Source organism: Dryas octopetala, chromosome 6 (assembly GCF_963921425.1).
Source record: "Dryas octopetala chromosome 6, drDryOcto1.1, whole genome shotgun sequence".
Classification (NCBI taxonomy): domain Eukaryota; kingdom Viridiplantae; phylum Streptophyta; class Magnoliopsida; order Rosales; family Rosaceae; genus Dryas; species Dryas octopetala.
This window is the reverse complement of record NC_141371.1, coordinates 18,905,248-18,926,047: the sequence shown is the minus strand read 5'-3', so window position 1 is coordinate 18,926,047 and position 20,800 is coordinate 18,905,248. Positions and strand designations below refer to the sequence as shown.

General features: G+C 47.6%; 2 long non-coding RNA genes across 2 annotated transcripts; both read left to right on the top strand.

Annotated features, from left to right (window-relative positions):
- Positions 1 to 9,048: 9,048 nt before the first annotated feature.
- On the top strand, positions 9,049 to 9,834 carry LOC147283051 (uncharacterized). Its single transcript, XR_015123117.1, has 3 exons — positions 9,049 to 9,176; positions 9,264 to 9,309; positions 9,763 to 9,834. It is a non-coding gene; the product is annotated as an uncharacterized LOC147283051 (long non-coding RNA).
- A 6,595-nt stretch (positions 9,835 to 16,429) lies between these two features.
- Positions 16,430 to 17,215, top strand: LOC147283050 (uncharacterized). The gene is made up of 3 exons (XR_015123109.1): positions 16,430 to 16,557; positions 16,645 to 16,690; positions 17,144 to 17,215. It is a non-coding gene; the product is annotated as an uncharacterized LOC147283050 (long non-coding RNA).
- Positions 17,216 to 20,800: the final 3,585 nt, after the last annotated feature.

The window sequence follows — 20,800 nt, the reverse complement described above, 5'->3', positions numbered from 1 at the left end:
AGTCTTGACTTATTAGAATGTTAATATCCAATTAGCATTCCCTTCATCAACTAGGAACATTTAGGAACCTAATTATCCGATAACATGAGTCTCAATGGCCTCCGAGCTCATCGTGTTTCTTTTATTAGATTTTCATGGACGCATTCATTCACTTACACGATGATCCTAGAGTTCCAGTGTAGTGAATAATGCTTGCACCCTATTAATGTGTAATACACAATAATTGAAATATCTCTTGAGTCACTTCAACCAAACCGCTTTGGTTAACCAATGTCATTGTTTAGGACATATTTCCAACACAAACATCCTCAATTGCGAGCCAAAACACAACGGTTGCTGACATCTTTACTAATGAACTTTCCTCTGCGTGCTTCAAGTTTCTGGTGTCAAAGCTCCCAGTCTGTCCATGGCCTGTGAACTTGCATAGGCATGATAAACAAAGAACATAATTACCTACCTCAAGTTCAAATTCAAGCACATTTTCAAATTCAAATTATTCAAGGTTTGAATAACAATTCATATTCGGAATTCAAACTCATGTGCCTCATCTAATCCTTCATGATTCAAGGGTTGTATTTTGATTTTCAGTTGTAACTTACTGATGTACATGAACACTATATATAGAATCATAATTGGCCTTCTACAGCAAGGGCTTTCAGTCACAATTTACTCTATTATTATTTCATGTTTATTATCATTGTCCGTTATACATATATTAAGTGGAATATTTTTCTAAGTTGCACTGATACGTTATGAGATAAAACCTCACACTTGGAGGATCTACTGGGTTTTTCCTTGACTCTGTATTGAGTTAAGTGGTTAAGTTTGGGCTATTGTCGATGCAACATGCTGGGCCGAAAGATGTGAGCCTTCACAAACAATGCACATTGACATTATTTCTCCTGATTTTTCTTTTCACCCAAGTAAATGAAGCCTTCACCTAGAGAAATTTAAATTTTTGGATAAAAAGTGTACCACTTGGATTATATATCTTTCTTGTTGATGCAAATTCTCGTAAGGTAGATGCAACAACTTAGATAAGCTGATCTGGCTGATCAGGTGCTTTGCTGGATGATGAAGTGGATGCTGGTTGAGATCTTCCTACAAAAGAAACAATATCAGAGGAGATGGACCGGTGTGGTACCAGCCAAACACACTCCGATGATGAAATCAGCGATGGTGTCTGATGGTGGATGAGGAAGAAAAGAGGATGAACTTGGGAGAATAGGAAGAACAAGGCAAATGTTCTGGGTTATTCTCAGCAAGTTGGGTAAACTCTTTGGTGAGTGGAAATTTTGTGTAAGTGTTTTTTGTGTGTAGATGCGTAGTAGTGGTTTTTGCACCTATGGGTTGATATATATAAGCAAAGGAAACCTTAATGAGTAAGATACCTGCATGTGGATGAATGGTTGCCAGAGACCCACGCACCTGGTCAGACCTAGTCGCATGCTCAGCTGCTTGCTTCCTCAGCATTCAATGCTGCATTGAATGCCCCATTAAATGCAAGGTTGGAAGGTTCAGGGCAGACTGCTCCAGTAGTCATGAATGCAAGCCTGATATTCTATCTGTCAGAAGATTGTGTCAGGTGCATTCAAGTGAGGCGGTTCGTCCCAGCGTGATCTTCCTGGGAATGGCGGCGGAGAGCCGAGCCGAGCCGATACGAACGCATGTTCTCATGCGAAGACACGAAATCCATGTGTGGTCGGGATCGGATATGGGATTCCAGGCCGAGCCGGTCCCATAGATTGGGGTCTTCCCGAGCCCTAACTGGTCGACGCCAGAACTCGAAGGAGACCATCTCCTGTGCCGAGCCGAGCCGAACCCGGGATGATTGTGGGGAGATGGACACTCGATCCCTTAGAAGATCATCGGTTCGGCTCGGACCAAACATGGAGGGCCCGGTGTGGAGATCCGGTCCGAGCTGGCAGAGGCGATGCTGAGTGATGATGACGTAGGGGTCAAAGTTTGACCACTGAGAGTCAACTCCGAGGTGGATGTTGACCAACCACGTGTCGAGCTGTGATTGACTATTCGGATCGATGTGGATTTTCCCACAAACAGGAGTCCCCCAACTTCCGATCCGAGCAGACAGTGGTGGATTGGAAGTTGAGATGTAAGGATCTTCCCAAAGATAGCACTTTGTTTTGATCCGAGCCCGACCTACAAGTCCATGTTCTCGAAGATCCGAACACATGACGACTTGTGATTGGCCAAAATATCTCAGGGGCAGGTGAAGGGACGTTTGATTTCTGCATGGGGGAACGTAAGGGTCACCTCGTTATGGGAATTTTTGAATGCTTGACAGGTGTCAAGATCTGGCATGTGAAGCGCCAGAAATGAAGGGCTGAGATCAGTTTGCATGGGGGTATAAATCATGCTTTTCTCTCTCTTCCCTCTCACTTTCCAACCTTTTCAGAACTCCCACTCTCTCTCTGTAAACTCTTCCCTCCTCCGTCGTGAATCTCCTCCTATCTCCGTCGTCAGTGCAGCAGTTCGGTCACGGTTTCGGGCAAGCGTAACCATAGACGAAGCCATTCCGAGTGTGTGAGGGGTGGAGAGATTGGCCGGACAAAAACCAGTAAGTGATTCTGTCCATTCTTGAGTTTTTTGTGTTTTTCGGGTTTTTCTGGGTTTGTTCTTGGTGTTCTTGAAAAAGGACACCTTTTGATCCAAAAAGCAAAGAGAGAGAAAAAGAGAAAACTGTTAGTGATGTCTGGATCCGACTCGAGTGGTCGGCTCGGCTCTGGAGAGGCGTTTGAAGGAGATAGTGAGGCCGATCTGAGCCGAAGCCCTTCTGCGGACGAGGCCGAACCGAGCCGAAGTCCACTTGCGGGTGAGGCGAGTTGGGATGGGTTGTCCGAAGAGTTGGACGAGGCCGGCTCGGCATTGAATCGCAACCCAGGTGGTGAGCGCCGAGCCCGAGGAGACCAAGAGAATCCCGAGATACTGAGTTCCGATTGGGAACAAGGGACGGCCGAAGGAGGCGACAAAGAGCCTCTTGACGTCGAGCCGATCGCCACCATCCCGAGCAGACTCACCTCAGGCTCGGATGAAAGAGACAGGGGTCATGAGGCGTCGACCTCGGCCCAGGGGGTGACGGGGAGTCCGATCGACCCGGACTTCTACGAGGAATTGGCGTGGAAGGCCGATCAGATCCCCAATGAGATGACCGAGTATCATCTCCGGGACTTGAGGGACAGGTACTCAGTTCCCGACTCCGTGTTGATGAGGTTGCCAGTCGAGGGGGAGAAGCCGAGCCGACCCCCGATAGGATGGGTGACCATGTACCCGGAGATGTTTGAGAATGGGGTTCGGCTTCCCCTGCATGCCTTCCTGCAGGATTGGCTCGCCACGATCGGCGCGGCGCCACACCAGCTGAACCCGAACGTATACAGGATCATCCTGTCTATGCACATCTTGTGGCACAAAGTGCACAAGTGTGTGCCACACAAGGATATCCTGTTCTGTAATTACGCGCTGAGGTCGAAGCAGAGCGAGCTCGGATTCTACAACCTTCAAGCGTACTCGGGGCCACTCTTCGGTGGGAATCCCTCTTCCCAGAAGACATGGAAGAAAAGATACTTCTTTGTCTCTGGGGATTGGGAGTTCGCCGATCCGAACAGAATGACTTCGGCTCGGGTTCCCAGAGCCTTTAGGATTCCAGGTGGGCATTGGGAGTTTGGGGCCGATCCGAGGACAATTTGCTTACGTCTTGTAATAATTGTATTTTTTCTTTGTCTAACTCTTTTTGGCTTCGTCTTTGCAGTCAGCTGGGGCAAGTATAAACTCCGAGGTGAGCTCAAGGACCAGATCGCCGCGATCAGGGACTCACCAGCAGAGTACTTGTCAACCAAGTTTCTGCTCGGGGAAACCCAGATCAAACAGAGCGGGATCTCCTGGTTTGTACCCAGGTGGAATCCTAGGGCGGAAAGGGGAATGGCGCCCACCGAACTGGAGGCTCGCCTGAGGAGGAAGGCTGCTCGGAGCGTCCAGAGGAGGGCCGCGGGGCGGGCCCCTGCCGAGCCGGTCCAGGCCCCAGCCCCAGCGGCAGCTCAGCCTAGATCTCCTGCGCCGAGACCGACTCGGCAGGCAGAGAAAAGGAAAGCTCCCCAGGCCGAGGCCCCGGTGGAGAAGAGAGCTCGGGCCGGGCCCAGCGGTTCTGGTGCCGAGGCGTCCGGGTCGGGGCCCCTGAAGGCGGTGGAGGTAGACCCTTGCCTCGAGCCGTTCGTCACGGGCTTTAAGCGTGTGATGACGCCGAAGGCGCTGGAGGGGCTGTGGACCGGTCATGGCGAGCCGGGCTTCAGCCACCAGGCTTTGATCACATCCCGCCAGGCTATGATGGTAAGTCTTTTTTACTTCGGATTTTGTCTATCCGCTCGGTTCGGATTAGTAACAGATATGTTTCTTTTGCAGCTTGCCATGAGGCAGTTCGAAGCTGCTAAGGCCGCCGTCGATGCCGAGGCGAAACTGGAGAGGTTTCAGGCACGAATCCTGGAGCTAAAAGAGAAGCTGGCCGAGGTCGAGCGGACGGTCAATGCCGAGCGCGAACGGTCGGAGGGTCTGCAGTCCAGGCTGGCCAGGAAGGAGGAGGAGGTCGCTCGGCTCGGCAAGGAGCTCGCGTCCTCGGAGCAAAATGTGGCTGACTTGAGGCACTATGTCGGCGATCTCCAGCGAGACGTCGAGGCGGCCGAACGGAGGGTCGAAAATGCCGAGCTCCGACGTCGAGCTGAAATGCCGAGCGCCCAGGCACTTGCCGATGCCCACTTCGAGGGGTATAAGGAGCTTCTGGACGAGATCAAGTCGAAGAGGCCGGACTGGGATGTCTCATTCCTTGGCGAGTCCGATGACGAGGGGGAGGATACCCAGGGGAGTCACCAGGACGAGCTTCCTCCTCCCGATCGCCAAGTCCCCGCTGAAGCCGAGCCGACTCCGGAAGATCCTCCACTGCCCGCGTACGAGCCGACCCCGATCCCCCCGGCCCCCGAATCCGATCCCAACGCTGAGATACAGATCGGCGGGGTTGAGGTGGTGCAGCTCGGTGAGGAGACGCCCGAGGAGTCCATCGAGCCGATCCTGGAGGGCCCTGCCGAACGATCTGCATGAGCTGCATATTGTTTTTTATGTTATCTTGTTTTTGTTTTTTGTTCCCGAGCCGAAGTGTGGCTCGGGTTTAATTGTTTTTGGAACAATTTGTATTTGGTTTTATGTTATTTATTTTATCAGTATTTTCTTTATGAGTCAAGTTATTATCAGTTCAGCTCGGAAATTAAGCTAAAGACATAACCAATAACACATGAAAGTGATAAAAGTGACAATAATAAAAACCAAGACATTCTGGGATCGGCTCGACATGCCGATCGCAATGAAAATGAATGGTAATGATAAATTAGAACTTGTCTTAGGGTCAGCTTTATAAGTATACCCAAGATAAGTAAGAATTTAAAACCCTAGTGATCCCGGATGGGCTCGGCATACCCATTGAGATATTTAGGAATGCAGTTTTTTGAGAAAAATATTCAAACCTACTTTCAGATCGGCTCGGCATGCACGATGAAGGTTTCGATTGGAGTGTATATTTTTCTTTTAGAAATATCCTGTTGAACGTTAGGACTGTAGGAAGTCACTTCGGCTCAGACAGGGATTTTTATAGACCTGATAAGTCTGTACCATGCCGAGCATTGGGTCGAAAGTGGCGCGCTAGCTCGGCACGGGAGTTTATAGACCTGATGAGTCTGTAATATGCCGAGCATCGGGCCGGAAATGGCGCGCCCGCTCGACACATGAGTTTATAGACCTGATGAGTCTGTAATATGCCGAGCATCGGGCCGGAAATGGCGCGCCCGCTCGACACATGAGTTTATAGACCTGATGAGTCTGTAATGTACCGAGCGTCGGGCCGAAAATGGCACTTCGGCTCGGCACATGGGTTTGTTACTTTTTTCGGAGGGAACACTTAGATCTTTCCTCTTTGTTGAAAGTGTATAGGAGTAGAGTCCCCAGTGTTCGCTTCGAAAAATAAGAAGAAATGAGTCAAAATGTGTTCATCTCTTCATTGATTGGAATGGGTGTTAGGTCGGACAGTCTCCGATCCTAACTACATTTTACTGGTAATAAGTCTTCAAGTGTTCAGCGTTCCAGCTATGCTTGAGAGGCTTCCCAGCCAGAGTGGCCAAGTTGTAAGTGCCAGGCTTGACTATGCCTGTGATTCTGTATGGTCCGGTCCAGTTCGGATCGAACGAACTCTCCTTGATGGCAAGGGGATTCTTCTTCATGACGAGACTGCCCAATCTGAAGCTTCTGGGTCTGACCCTCTGATTGTAGTATTTGGCTACCCTCTGCTGGTAAGCGGCTCGGCAGAGATTTGCGTCGGTTCGCCTCTCCTCGATCATGTCCAGGCCGAGCCGAAGTCCGGTGTCATTGATCTCGGGATTGTATGTGCCGGTCCGGAATGAAGGAGTCCCCATTTCGACCGGGACGACGGCGTCAGTTCCGAACGCCAATGCATAGGGTGTTTCCTTCGTCGAGTTGCGATAGGAAGTTCGATAAGACCAAAGCACCTCTGGCAAGAGTTCAGGCCAATTCCCCTTGGCATTATCAAGCTTAGTCTTGAGTGTCTTCTTGATGATCTTGTTGATGGCCTCGACCTGTCCGTTCGACTGCGGATGGTAAGGCGCGGTGAAGCGCAAGTTGATGTTCAGACGTGAACAAAAACTCCTGAACTTCTTGCAGTCGAACTGTTTGCCATTGTCCGCAATGATGGTGTGCGGCATGCCGAACCGGCAAATGATGTTCTTCCAGACGAAGGTCTCCATTCGTTCGGCTGTGGTTGTGGCTAGGGGCTCGGCCTCGGCCCATTTGGTGAAGTAGTCGACTGCTACTACGGCCATAATGACTTGCCCTTTCGCCTTCGGCATAGGACCGATCAGATCGAGTCCCCATTGCGCGAACGGACAAGGATTGGATATGGAGGTCAGAACCTGGGGAGGTCGATGGGGGACCGCGGCAAATTGCTGGCATCTGAGACAAGCGCGAGAGAGATGATCTGCGTCTTTGTTCAGCGTTGGCCAGAAGTAACCCTGTCTGATCGTCTTGTAGGCAAGGGCTCTTCCTCCAGAGTGGTTTCCGCATATCCCCTCGTGGATTTCTCTCAGCACATCCTGACCTTCTTGGGGAGTGACGCACCGCAAGTAGGGCAGGGAGAAACTCCTTTTGTAGAGCTGACCGTTGATCATGCTGAACCGAGCCGACCTCGTCTTGATGAGACGTGCCTTGTCCCTTTCTGGGGGAAGGATCCCGGAGACCAAGTAGTTGATGATCGGCGTCATCCAGTTCGGCTCGGCTTCGGTCTGCATGACGGTGACTTCGTTTTCGGCGGTGCTAGGTCTGTCCAGGATTTCAACTGGAACGTGCCTAGCGGATCCGGTGTCTGTGGCCGAAGCCAGGCGCGCCAAGGCGTCTGCCCTGCAGTTTTCTGCCCTCGGGATTTGGGATATTTTGTATTCGCGGAAGTTCCCGAGCAGCAAACGGGTCTTCTCGAGATAGGCAGTCATGCTGGGCTCCCGAGTCTCATACTCTCCCAATATCTGATTGACGATTAGTTGGGAGTCGCTGAAGATGTTTAGTTTGGTGGCGCCAAGCTTCTTTGCCAATCTGAGCCCGGCGATGAGTGCCTCATACTCTGCTTCATTGTTGGATGCTTGAAATCTGAAGCGAAGAGCATACTCCATCACAACTTGTTCTGGGGAAATCAGAACAAGCCCGGCTCCGCTTCCCATGGCGTTGGAAGATCCGTCCACATAGAGGGTCCAGGTGAGGAGATCAACCTGGTCGTGTTCGCCGATTGTGTTCGGATCGGACGCCGTTGGCATAGCGTCGGTGCGCGGTGGATCCTCCGTCGAGGTGGTCGACTCACAGATGAAGTCCGACATGGCCTGACCTTTGATGGCCGTCCTGGGACGGTAGATGATGTCAAACTCGCCGAGCTCGATTGACCACTTGATGAGCCGACCCGAAGTCTCTGGTTTTGCCAGGATTTGTCTGAGCGGCTGGTCCGTCAAGACAACGATGGAATGAGCCTGGAAGTAGGGCCTTAATTTCCGAGCCGAGCTAACCAGGGCGAGAGCCATCTTCTCGAATTTTGGATACCTGGTCTCGGCATCGGCGAGGGCTCGGCTCGTATAGAAGACGGGGTGTTGTACACCGCCGATCTCTCTCACTAGAACTGAACTAAGAGCCGAGTCAGAGACAGAAAGGTAGAGGAAAAGTTCTTCACCTTTGTGAGACCCAAAATTTTCCAAATTTATTTTGGAATTTTTCTTTAATTTCTAGAATTTTTCTAGAAATTTGTTTGGCGGAAAATCGTATTTTTCCCTTAAGCTTTAATTGTTTGACCAACTTTGACTAGAGTTTTGACCCAAGTTAGACCTTTAGAAGGTGGTACTTTTACTCACGAACCCAACGGAGCAAGTCTCGTATTATTCCGAGTCCGGGAGATTATTTTATGAATTTCCCAAAATTTCATTTTTAAAAGCATTTTATCTTAGTTTGTGGAGCTTGAAATTTTCAAAATTTTTCTAAAGGGCAAATTGGTAATTTGACCTCATAGTTAATTAGTACTAGTCGATACGAGTCCGTAGTATTTTTCGGGGTATTTTTCCGAGTCCCGAGCTATTTTTAATTAATTTTTGAAGTTAAGAAATATAGGAAAAAGAAAAATAAAATAGGAAAAACACCAGATCGCGCCACGTGGCACGATCTGGAGCGTCCAACGATGCATGGCAGCAAGATCTGATGGCTGCATGTGCAGCCAAGTGTCAAAGCCTTCGCCACGTGTCAAGTTCTCATTGGTCAAAGTTATGACGGTTGACTTGAGTCAACCCAGTCAACTCGGATGAGTCAACCGAGTTGACTCACTCACTCTTCCTATAAATAGTGGCGTGAACTCAGCTGGGTCTTCATTCATTTCAGCCGCACGCTTCCCAAGAGAGAGCTTCTCTCTCCTCTCTCCTCCTTTCTCTCTCTTCTTCAATTTTGTTTTGAGTTTATCTTGAGTTCTGGAGCTCCGATCGACGATCCGATTTCGCCTACGCGATCGTGGCGACGAGCTCTTCAATTCTAGTAGTGTGAAGGCTATGTTTTGGTGAAGTTTTAAAAAAAATCATTTCTGAGCTCCATAGGTAATTTCTTGATCCCTGTCGAATTTCTGCTAAAATTTTGTTAAATAAATCTCTTGTTAATTAGGCTATTTTAATCTTATTATTTAGCAAGTCTAGTAGTACCGAGACTCTGCTCGTGGGAAGTCTTCAACAGGTATACCCTTAACCCAGCTTATTTGATTTGCTGTTGTTTAAGTGGTGGTTATAGACGAAACACCGTTTAACTGTTGTTATTAAATGAACTTAATAAATATTGAGGCCATATCAGTGGTAACCAAATAACGTGATGACTAAGGTCAGTCCATGAGCATACATGCGTTGGGTACTGAGCCAGAGCTCCCTCAGTTTCCCCATGCACTGACCTGGTCACGTTGTAAGGTTCATATCTGATCAACCTCCTCGACAATAAATTAAAATAAACTTAGAAACCACACGGTCTGACATGACTGTCTGCCTCGGGGAGCAGGGTCATGCCGGATCAAGAATTTAGAGAAGCCTAGCAAGTTACGCTAGTGCCAAACCTCTAAATTTTACCTGGTCTTAACAGACAAGGCCGAGAGTACGTTTAGTACGTTCCTAATAGCTGTCGTCGGATTCGGATCTCCAGTTTCCCAACAGGTACAAGTGGGACCCAGACACAGGAAAGGGATCAGGCAAGGGACACACTTTGGTAAAGCAGGTAGGGGGAAGGTACCATATCCCGGTTAATGGATTTCCTGCCTATTTTCGTACTATATGTATATGAAAATGTCTTTCACAGAGAATGTGCATGATTTTTGTATGGCATATTTGTGTGATTTTCTGTGTGATACCTTGGACGACCTGAGAGTAACGGGCACGTGTTGTGACCTTGGGTTTCGATCCCCTAAACCTCCGGAGGGGTAAGTACGGACTGGTTAGTCGAATGTCCTTCTGGGGAGGCTAACCAATGTGGTATTACCAGGTAAATGGATACTCTCACCACAGTATCGAGGTGGTGGTTGAATTTCCGATACTGGTGGTTGGCCTGTATGTGATCGGTCGCAGGTATGTTTCTGAACTATGTCACGTGACAGGAAGGATTTTCACTGAAAAAGATGTATGAGCATGCAAAGGCTTTACTCACTGATTATTGGCATAATTATCTTTATCATTACTGGCTTTGGTTACAATATTATTGATATTGATACCCTGTTTTTGGGTGTGCATTGCTTTTAAACTGTTTTCCTTGAAATCCTATATCTTCGAGTATTGCTTTCAAACCTAACCAGGATTTTCCCTCGAGGGGAAGCGATGAACGTATGTGACGCTTACCCCCTACTGTACTCTTGTGAGTGCAGATAATCCAGTTGTTGGAGACCAAGATTGAGGTCGTGGGTGTGGCACTTGCAGCTTGTCAGTTTCAGTCTTGCTATCTAGTTTAGATCCTTTCTTTGGATCTGTGGTGGTGTTTCTCTTTCATCCTCGTAGGTGGCATATCCCAATGGCTATCCATGAGTCCAATTTGTTGCACCACTTTGTTGAAGACTGAATTACTCTGGCGTGGGTTGGACTATCCTGACATATCTGTTTATCTACTGTTTTATTTTGTAGCATTAGGGTTAGTGTATTTGAAACACATAACCCTCACGGGTTGGTACTCTTTACTGTTATTTATAATATGAGGTATTTTCAGTAATTTCTTTCGCTGTATTTTTACTACTCTGATCCAACCCGGGTTCTTCAATAAAAAGGGCTTAACTCGTTTTAGAGAGCTTGGGAATATAATACTCGGGGTAAGGGGTATTATAGTCTCAGGATCTTTAAGACGGGTGCCGCTGTGGTGTTCCCAGTTTCGGGGCGTCACAGAAAAAGTGGTATCAGAGCGGTACGACCTATAAAAAAAATAATAATAATAATAAATAAATAAATAAATAACTTTGTAAGATTGTTAGTAGATTATTTTTACTAATATGCAGGATATGCCAACCCAGAGCCGATTCAGCAGATTCCTTCGAAGTTTCCAACCAAACACATCCTTCGATAAGTCTTTCCCTTGAAACACTTTTGTTCCTTCTATTATTTGTGTCAATCATTCCCTTATTTGTTTTCAGTCTTGCTGACAAGATGCCGCCCCGTTTCGATCGAACTAACAGTAATGCCAATAATCGGTTCGACCCGCAACAAATGGCTGAATTTATGCAGGCTTTCTTTGCTCAACAAGCTGGTAACCGTCTCACTCCCGCTGAACGTGAAGATAAGCGACGAGGCGAGTACTTAGATCGTTTCCTTAGGACTAAGCCGATGAAGTTTCACGAAAGTTCCGAACCCGATTTAGCTGAGAATTGGGTTACGCACATCGAGAAGAAGCTCGAGTCGATTAACGCACCAGATGAGTACAAGATCTGGCTAGCTACACATGTGTTTGAAGGCGAAGCTGACGGATGGTGGAGATGCATTAGGCACCGAGAAAATATTAACACTATGACTTGGGAAGGATTTAGGGAATTGTTCTACGACAGATATTTTCCCGAGCCACTGCAGATGACAAAGATGAAGGAATTCATGGATCTAGAGCAGGGAAACATGACTGTTTCTGAATACGTGGGAAAGTTTACTGAACTTGGACGTTTCGTCCCATCTACCATGAATGATGAGAAGGCAAAGACTGTCAGATTTCTGCAAGGTCTGAAGAACGGGATTCGCCAATACTTGGCAAGTCAAAGGTTTACAGTTTTCAAAGATGTGGTCAATGCTGCTTATGCTCAGGAGCAGGATTTCCTTGCAACTAGACAGAAAGGGGAAATTGCGAGGTCTGAGGGAACAAGACTAGGAAAAAGAAGAAATTTTCAGAGGGGAGGACCCTCCCGAAACCAAAGAAACTGGAAGAGGACTAGACTTCAAATTTGTTTCCAGTGTAGAGGTGAAGGTCACTACAGAAATGATTGTCCTACTAGAACACAGCAGAATGCCCCCAGGCCACAACCACAGATACAGGCTGCACCACAACCATTTAGAGCTCAACCATTGCAACAGGCACCACCGCAACCCAACAATCGTGGAGGACAAGGAAGAGGTGGCGGAGGAAGACCATAACCAGCTAGAGGAGGACGAGTTTTTGCAGTAAGAGCTAACCAGGAAGAAGCCCCACTTGACGGTACTATACTGCTCTTTAATACTGAAGTTAGAATCTTGTTTGATACGGGTGCTTCACATTCATTTGTCTCTGTTAGCTTTACTGAGAAATTAGGATTGCATGCTGAACCTTTAGCTGAAACCATCCACATGAGTACACCCATTGGAACAACAACCGAGGTAGATAGAATTTACCAATCTTGCCAACTAGTAGTCCAAGGCCGAGTCTTGACAGCAAACCTATACCCTTTGAACATGGATTACTACGACCTTATTCTAGGAATGGATTGGTTACAAGAAAATCAGGCACATATCGATTGTGAAAAAAGAAAAGTGAAGGTAGTCACGAGTAACAGAGAAGAGGTGATCATCCGATTGCACAAACCGCTACAACCCATCAACCCATTGCTGAGAGTTTGTTTCAAAAGCAAGAGAGTTATGCTATGCTATTCACTCATCCTTTCCACACAAGCCAAGCAGAAGGAAGATAAACCAATACCAGTGGTAGACGAATACCCAGACGTTTTTCCAGAAGATCTGCCCGGAATCCCACCAACAAGAGAAGTAGAATTCAAGATTGAACTTGTACCAGGCACTCAACCTATTTCAATCCCGCCCTACCGCATGGCACCAGCTGAGATGGTGGAGCTGAAGAAGCAATTAGACGACTTGAAGGAGAAGGGCTTTATCAGAGAAAGTATATCACCATGGGGAGCCCCTGTTCTATTCGCCAAAAAGCATGATGGAACATTGCGACTCTGCATAGACTACCGGAAGCTGAACCAAGTCACAATAAAGAACAAGTATCCATTGCCTAGAATTGACGAGCTATTTGATCAACTTAGTGGAGCGAAGTACTTCTCAAAGATTGATCTCAGATCCGGCTACCATCAACTCAGAGTTCGAGACGAAGACGTCCCAAAGACTGCTTTTCGTACCAGATACGGACATTATGAGTTCGTTGTGATGCCGTTTGGATTGACAAATGCACCTGCCGCATTCATGGACCTGATGAACCGAGCATTCCGTCCATACTTGGACAAATTTGTTATTGTCTTCATCGACGACATCCTGATTTACTCCAAGAGTAAGGAAGAGCATGAAGAGCATCTGAGAATTGTTCTACAGACATTACTTCAAAAGCAACTTTACGCCAAGAAGTCAAAATGTGAATTTTGGCTGAAAGAGGTACAGTTCCTTGGCCACATCATCTCAGAAAAAGGATTATCTCCTGATCCCAAGAAGATCGAAGCAGTTTTGAATTGGGAACAACCGAAGAGCATGACAGAAGTCCGTAGTTTTCTTGGATTAGCAGGTTATTACAGAAGGTTTGTAGAAGGTTTTTCCAAGATTGCTACCCCGATGACTCGACTACTCAGAAAAGGATTCAAGTTTGAATGGAACGAGAAGTGTGAAGAAGCATTCCAAGAGCTCAAGAAACGACTGACAACTGCCCCAGTGTTAGTCTTACCCAACAATGAAGATCCTTATGAAGTCTACACCGACGCGTCCATAATAGGAGTCGGATGTGTACTGATGCAGAATGGGCGAGTGATAGCCTATGCCTCAAGACAGTTGAAGGAATATGAAAAGAATTATCCAACTCATGATTTGGAGTTAGCCGCTGTTGTACACGCTCTAAAAATCTGGAGATGCTACTTGTATGGAGGCCGATTCACTGTTTTCTCAGATCACAAGAGCCTCAAGCATATATTCACTCAGAGAGATCTGAATTTGCGACAACGACGCTGGATGGAGTATCTTAAAGATTATGATTTTGAATTACAGTATCATCCAGGAAAAGCCAACAAAGTAGCTGATGCACTGAGCAGGAAGAAAAACACTCTAGCCAGTTTATTGATGGCTGAACGGGAGATCCTACAGACTTTGGATCAGTACAAAGTCAACGTACGCCATGATGGAAGGATTGCAAGTATGCAGATTGAGCCCCAATTGGAGCAAGAATTAGTTCAAGAACAAGAAGAGGATCTAGAGATACAACAGAAAAAGAAAGAGGTATACTCAGGAGATGCACCTGGGGAATGGAAGGTACATTCTGATGGAAGTTTGAGATACAGAGGCCGAATAGTTGTGCCAAACAGGAAAGAAACAAGACAACGGATTCTGAACGAAGCTCATTCTACCAGTTTTGCTATGCACCCTGGAGGAACGAAAATGTATCAAGATTTGAAACGAAGATACTGGTGGAAAGGTATGAAAAGAGACGTGGCTGATTTTGTTAATCACTGTGTGACCTGCCAACAAGTGAAAGCCGAACACCAGAAGCCGTCTGGATTGTTGCAACCGTTACCTACTCCAGAGTGGAAGTGGGATTGTGTTACTATGGATTTCATCACCGATCTGCCGAGAAATACAAAAGGGCACAATGGTATTTGGGTTATCGTGGACAGACTCACGAAGTCAGCTCATTTCTTGCCGGTCAAGATGAACTCACCCGTTGATTATTTTGCTGATCTCTATGTCGAATGGATTGTTCGATTGCATGGTATTCCGAAGACGATTGTTTCCGATCGAGATCCCCGATTTACGTCTCGATTATGGCGGAAGTTACAATCTGAATTAGGCACTCAGTTGAATCTTAGCAGTGCCTATCATCCGCAGACGGATGGGCAATCTGAAAGAGTTATTCAGATACTGGAAGATATGTTGCGAGCCTGTGTTCTAGATTTCAGAGGTAAGTGGAGTGAGTACTTACCGCTCGCCGAGTTCGTGTATAACAATAGTTATCAAAGCAGTCTCAAGATGGCACCGTACGAAGCACTTTACGGAAGGCCATGTCGTTCGCCACTCTGTTGGGCCGATGTTGAGGACCGAGTTGTTCTAGGTCCTGAAGTGATTAAAGAAACGACCGAAAAGGTCAAGATAGTCAAGAAACGACTAGAAACCGCCCAGAGTAGGCAGAAATCGTACGCTGATCGAAGGAGGAAGCCTTTGGAATTTCAAGTTGAGGACTTGGTGTTTCTAAAAGTTAGTCCTTTGAAGGGTACATTTCGGTTTGGTATGCGAGGCAAGTTGGCACCCAGGTATATTGGACCGTTCAAGGTTTTGGAACGTGTCGGGAAAGTTGCTTACAGGTTGGAGTTGCCGCCTCAGTTAGCATACATACATAACGTATTCCATGTGTCCCAGTTGAAAAAGAGTGTGCCTGACATCCCTCAAGTGATGCCTTGGATTGGTTTACCGCTCGAACCAAACGTGTCTTATGTGGAAGGACCTGTTTCTATTTTAGCTTACGAGACGAAACAACTCAGGAATAGGAAGGTACCACTTGTAAAAGTTCAGTGGCAGCGCCATGGAGTCGAGGAAGCGACATGGGAACTGGAATCCGACATGAGGAAGAGATACCCGCATCTCTTCAGTGAACTCAGGTAATCTCGAGGACGAGATTTTTTCTAAGTAGGGGAGGATGTGAGACCCAAAATTTTCCAAATTTATTTTGGAATTTTTCTTTAATTTCTAGAATTTTTCTAGAAATTTGTTTGGCGGAAAATCGTATTTTTCCCTTAAGCTTTAATTGTTTGACCAACTTTGACTAGAGTTTTGACCCAAGTTAGACCTTTAGAAGGTGGTACTTTTACTCACGAACCCAACGGAGCAAGTCTCGTATTATTCCGAGTCCGGGAGATTATTTTATGAATTTCCCAAAATTTCATTTTTAAAAGCATTTTATCTTAGTTTGTGGAGCTTGAAATTTTCAAAATTTTTCTAAAGGGCAAATTGGTAATTTGACCTCATAGTTAATTAGTACTAGTCGATACGAGTCCGTAGTATTTTTCGGGGTATTTTTCCGAGTCCCGAGCTATTTTTAATTAATTTTTGAAGTTAAGAAATATAGGAAAAACACCAGATCGCGCCACGTGGCACGATCTGGAGCGTCCAACGATGCATGGCAGCAAGATCTGATGGCTGCATGTGCAGCCAAGTGTCAAAGCCTTCGCCACGTGTCAAGTTCTCATTGGTCAAAGTTATGACGGTTGACTTGAGTCAACCCAGTCAACTCGGATGAGTCAACCGAGTTGACTCACTCACTCTTCCTATAAATAGTGGCGTGAACTCAGCTGGTTCTTCATTCATTTCAGCCGCACGCTTCCCAAGAGAGAGCTTCTCTCTCCTCTCTCCTCCTTTCTCTCTCTTCTTCAATTTTGTTTTGAGTTTATCTTGAGTTCTGGAGCTCCGATCGACGATCCGATTTCGCCTACGCGATCGTGGCGACGAGCTCTTCAATTCTAGTAGTGTGAAGGCTATGTTTTGGTGAAGTTTTAAAAAAAATCATTTCTGAGCTCCATAGGTAATTTCTTGATCCCTGTCGAATTTCTGCTAAAATTTTGTTAAATAAATCTCTTGTTAATTAGGCTATTTTAATCTTATTATTTAGCAAGTCTAGTAGTACCGAGACTCTGCTCGTGGGAAGTCTTCAACAGGTATACCCTTAACCCAGCTTATTTGATTTGCTGTTGTTTAAGTGGTGGTTATAGACGAAACACCGTTTAACTGTTGTTATTAAATGAACTTAATAAATATTGAGGCCATATCAGTGGTAACCAAATAACGTGATGACTAAGGTCAGTCCATGAGCATACATGCGTTGGGTACTGAGCCAGAGCTCCCTCAGTTTCCCCATGCACTGACCTGGTCACGTTGTAAGGTTCATATCTGATCAACCTCCTCGACAATAAATTAAAATAAACTTAGAAACCACACGGTCTGACATGACTGTCTGCCTCGGGGAGCAGGGTCATGCCGGATCAAGAATTTAGAGAAGCCTAGCAAGTTACGCTAGTGCCAAACCTCTAAATTTTACCTGGTCTTAACAGACAAGGCCGAGAGTACGTTTAGTACGTTCCTAATAGCTGTCGTCGGATTCGGATCTCCAGTTTCCCAACAGGTACAAGTGGGACCCAGACACAGGAAAGGGATCAGGCAAGGGACACACTTTGGTAAAGCAGGTAGGGGGAAGGTACCATATCCCGGTTAATGGATTTCCTGCCTATTTTCGTACTATATGTATATGAAAATGTCTTTCACAGAGAATGTGCATGATTTTTGTATGGCATATTTGTGTGATTTTCTGTGTGATACCTTGGACGACCTGAGAGTAACGGGCACGTGTTGTGACCTTGGGTTTCGATCCCCTAAACCTCCGGAGGGGTAAGTACGGACTGGTTAGTCGAATGTCCTTCTGGGGAGGCTAACCAATGTGGTATTACCAGGTAAATGGATACTCTCACCACAGTATCGAGGTGGTGGTTGAATTTCCGATACTGGTGGTTGGCCTGTATGTGATCGGTCGCAGGTATGTTTCTGAACTATGTCACGTGACAGGAAGGATTTTCACTGAAAAAGATGTATGAGCATGCAAAGGCTTTACTCACTGATTATTGGCATAATTATCTTTATCATTACTGGCTTTGGTTACAATATTATTGATATTGATACCCTGTTTTTGGGTGTGCATTGCTTTTAAACTGTTTTCCTTGAAATCCTATATCTTCGAGTATTGCTTTCAAACCTAACCAGGATTTTCCCTCGAGGGGAAGCGATGAACGTATGTGACGCTTACCCCCTACTGTACTCTTGTGAGTGCAGATAATCCAGTTGTTGGAGACCAAGATTGAGGTCGTGGGTGTGGCACTTGCAGCTTGTCAGTTTCAGTCTTGCTATCTAGTTTAGATCCTTTCTTTGGATCTGTGGTGGTGTTTCTCTTTCATCCTCGTAGGTGGCATATCCCAATGGCTATCCATGAGTCCAATTTGTTGCACCACTTTGTTGAAGACTGAATTACTCTGGCGTGGGTTGGACTATCCTGACATATCTGTTTATCTACTGTTTTATTTTGTAGCATTAGGGTTAGTGTATTTGAAACACATAACCCTCACGGGTTGGTACTCTTTACTGTTATTTATAATATGAGGTATTTTCAGTAATTTCTTTCGCTGTATTTTTACTACTCTGATCCAACCCGGGTTCTTCAATAAAAAGGGCTTAACTCGTTTTAGAGAGCTTGGGAATATAATACTCGGGGTAAGGGGTATTATAGTCTCAGGATCTTTAAGACGGGTGCCGCTGTGGTGTTCCCAGTTTCGGGGCGTCACAACCTTCCTCTGGTTTGGATAAGATGGGAGGTTCCCCCATGTGCCTTTTCAGATCTTGAAAGGCCTGCTCGCATTGGGGGGTCCATTCTATGCTCTTCCCTGCTCCCCTTAAGGCTTTGAAGAAAGGGAGGCACCGGTCAGTGGACTTCGAGATGAACTGGTTCAGGGCGGCGACTCTTCCAGTCAGACTCTGGATTTCCTTGCGTGTCCTTGGAGACTTCATGTTGATCAAGGCCTGGATCTTCTCCGGGTTGGCCTCAATCCCCCGTTGGCTGACCAGGTAGCCAAGGAACTTGCCGGACCGAACTCCAAAGACACATTTGGCTGGGTTCAGCCGCATCTGATACTCTTTTAGGACTCCGAACATGTCTGAGAGGTCCTTGACGTGATCGTCCGCCTTGATGCTTTTGACCAGCATGTCATCCACGTAAACCTCTACGGATTTGCCGATGGAAGATCTGAACATGTGGTTGACCAGCCTTTGGTAGGTGGCTCCGGCGTTTTTGAGTCCGAAGGGCATGACCTTGTAACAGTACATGCCGCGATCCGTTATGAAAGATGTGCCTTCCTGGTCGGACTTATGCATCAGGATCTGGTTGTATCCAGAGTAGGCGTCCATGAAGCTGAGGAGCTGATGTCCTGCCGTTGCATCGACGAGCTGATCTATTCTGGGCAAGGGAAAACTATCCTTGGGACAAGCCCTGTTCAGATCGGTGAAGTCCACGCACATCCTCCACTTTCCGTTGTTCTTCTTCACCATGACCACGTTGGCAAGCCAGTCGGGATAATTGACCTCCCGGATGAACCCGTTGTTTTGCAACTTGGTTACCTCTTCAGCCATGGCGGCGTATCGGACCGGATCGTATGACCTCCTCTTCTGACGGACCGGTTTGCATCCCGGATCGGTGTTCAGCCTGTGGGTGATCACGTCAGACGATATGCCTGGCATGTCATCGTAAGACCAGGCGAACACTTCCGCATTGGCACGGAGGAAGTCAATGATGGCAGAACGTTGCTCGGGGCTGATCTGAGTCCCCACTCGGACGAGCCGATCCGGTGTCTCGGCCGAGATCGGCACTTCCTCCCAGGCCTCGGCGGGAAGGGGCCGAGATTCTGGGTTCGGCTCGGAAGTGAAATCGAATGTCTCCGCCCTCGGCCACCTGCCCGAATCAGCGATGGAGTCGAGTTCCTGCGAGTTCGGCAGCTGACCTTTCTGCTTGATCGAAGCGGCGTAGCAAGACCGAGCCGAGCACTGATCCCCCTGGATGACAATGCAGTCGTCGCCCACCGGACATTTGATGAGGAGGTTGGCATAATGGACGATGCAGTCAAGGTCGACCAGAGCCGGTCTGCCCAGAATGATGTTGTAGGCTGACGGCCGCTTGACGACAATGAAGTACGTCATGCAGGTCTTCTTGATCGGTCCCTTCCCGAGCGAAAGGGGAAGGTAAATGTGTCCGAGGGGCTGAACCACTTCTCCCCCGAATCCGACCAAGGCAGGTGTATCGGTCTCCAGCTTATCCTCGCCGATGCCCATCTGCGCGAACGCAGAGTGGTAGAGGATGTTGACTGAGCTCCCTCCATCGACGAAGGAGCGCGCGATGGTTGTCCCGGCCACCTCAGCCACTATGACGACCGGATCATAGTGGGGGAAGATGATCTCGTTTGCCTCGTTCGGCTCAAAGGTGACCGGCGCCCAGTCCTTCCGCTGTCTTTTGGAAGTGCTGGGCTGACCTGCCTGGATCGACAGGGACTCGTGAGCTTGAGCCGCTTGCCTGACATACTCTTTATGGGATCGGTTAGAGCTTCCCACGAAGGTTGGCCCTCCGCCGATCGATCCGATTGCAGCATCCTGGACCTCGATGGTGTTGGTGGGCTTCTTCAGCGCGGCCTTGGGTACCCTAGGCCCGCCGGCCAGGAATTGGTTGATCTTACCCGCCCGGGCAAGAGTCTCAATTCCGTCGCGGAGGGCGTAGCAATCACCCGTGACGTGGCCGTGATTGGAGTGGTACTTGCAGAAGACGCCCTCCTTGATTTTGTCTGGGGGTGGTCCCTTGATCTCCCTGGCAGCCGGGAGTTGGTCTTTGATCTTGGAATAGATCGTCTCCAGACCAGCGTTGAGGGGAGTATACTCCGTGTACTGGACAAATTTGGGTCCCTTGCCCAAAAGTTGGCGTGGCTCCTCGGTCCTGGTCTTCTTGGATTGGACCTGGGGTTTGGGAGTTGCGACCTCTCCCTCCTTCCTCTTGGCCGAGGTCGGCCTGGGATTCAGGGCCTCCACCTGAGCATCCCACTCCTCAGCCCTCGCCCACTTAGTGGCTTCGGCAGAGAGCTCATCGTAAGTGGAGGGAGGATTCCTCATTAGGTGGGAGCGGAGTCCCCCGGCGTGCAGACCTTGCATGAGGGCGTTCTTAGCTGACCTATCGTCGCAATCGTCAC